Below are 1993 nucleotides of genomic sequence, written 5' to 3'. Positions count from 1 at the left end.
TTTACAACGTTTGTGACGGATTGCTAGATGCTCTAACTTTTAAACATTCCCGTAAAAACGTCAAGCCTTATCTCCAATCCATATCACTAATCCTTATCACAAATCCTACATTTTCGTCTTACAACTTTACTGTCGTGACTTTTATAATTCCAACGACATTGTCTCCAAAATCGGTATCCACTTTCAGCGAGTCCAACGGGCCCCGAGTTACACTTAGAGCTAGTATTAGTATATTACGAAAAACCTCAAATATGTACTTTTAAGCATGGTGCATAATATAAAAATGCAAAGTTTTAAACGAGTGTAACAAACATTAAATCGTTTGACTTGTTTTTTGTTAATGTTTGATTTATGAATATACTATGTAATATATTGGACTAAGTTTCATCTTAGAGATCATAGCAAAAATCCTACACACTGCTATAACAGGTAGGTATTTAGTTTTTTTTTATATATATTTTGTGAAAATAGCAAGAGTCTTGCAAGAGTCTTGTTTTGATCATCACTAAAAATAAGGCTTTAGCCCCCCCCAAAACCCAAACGCTATTTGCGCCTATGTACCTACCTACTTGAACAGTATAACTATAAAACATAGAAATACGTTTTTAATAAATAACAATACTATTGATAATAAATAAAAAGAACCTAGATACATTCTTGATTTAAAAAATCTATACAAAATATGGTTGCCACGGGTGTACCCAAGTGTTTGAAACATAAATAATTTGTTTCTGTGCGTCACAGTATATTCCGTACCTAATCAGTATTATAAGTACGTCTTATTTGTTACAACGAACTTTACCGATCATTCTTAGTACATTATAAAAGTCTTAACGTACTTTTCGTATAATATATTATTAATTCAACCGTATAAGATCAAATTGTAACACTGGAAACTTTGCCCGAATCTATGATGCAGACCGTGACCGAAAATTATTTCGAGGCTTTCGACGTGCTCCGGGAAAATCGAACGAAAACGTCGCAGGAATCTCGAGACATCATAAGAGTTCACTGGCGCACTGCTGGCGATACAAATCGACGCCTAATATGGCTTTGCAGAAGAACTCTGTAGGCGCAGATGAATCCGAGACCGGCTGGCCGTCTACGACCGAAGTTATGCGACGGTATAAATCGATGCCTAATGTGGCTGTGCGTTTTAACTCGGCAGACGATGTACTGGATATCGAGTTATCTTCTGTCGCAGCCATGGTGCAGGAGTTGCAAGTTTCGGCAGATTTACCGTCCACCGAGTCGTGGGTAACGATGACACCTGTCACTGCAGAAGTCGCCGAGGCCGAGGCGCCGTCAGACATCTCGTCGTTATCTTTGCCACACGATCGGCCGGCCGAAGACGACGTGCCGCAGTCAAGTCTTACGTATAACACGGCAGCAGTGCAGCTTGACGGTGACGAATTAGAAAACCGTTCGGTGATGCCATTTGTCCACCGGGCAAACGGTGATCAGGATATGGCGGCAATCCGCGGCGACTACAGTGGTGAGGTCACGAACCCGACGGTAACCGCCGGAATTCCCAAACGCCGCTCTTTTTGGAGCCGGACGAAGAAATTCGTCCGGCGAATGTTTTGTTGCGGCGCTATATCGGCATAGACCGTAATGTATATATATTATGTATATAGTGTATGTGCGTGTTTATGCCGAGTTTTCTCCACATTTTTGTGTTCGGTCGAACTCGTATATAATTTATAAATGTTTAATGTATAATGTATAATTTATTAATGTATAAATGTTTAATGTTTAATGTATAAATGTATAAATATGTATAATGTATAATGTATAACCAAATAATCTATATTTTGTAAATTTAAACGAATAAACGTTTATGTTCTGTTATTTATTTGGTATTTATTTTATATTATTATTAATAAACGCGTCAACACGCTGGTGTAAACTTAACTTGTGGATATGTTTTCTAGCCGTCTAGGTACGAGGTACATACGCCCTACATTGTACAGGTATACTCAGTGCCATATTT

Source organism: Acyrthosiphon pisum, chromosome A2 (assembly GCF_005508785.2).
Source record: "Acyrthosiphon pisum isolate AL4f chromosome A2, pea_aphid_22Mar2018_4r6ur, whole genome shotgun sequence".
Classification (NCBI taxonomy): domain Eukaryota; kingdom Metazoa; phylum Arthropoda; class Insecta; order Hemiptera; family Aphididae; genus Acyrthosiphon; species Acyrthosiphon pisum.
This window is presented reverse-complemented; position numbering follows the sequence as displayed.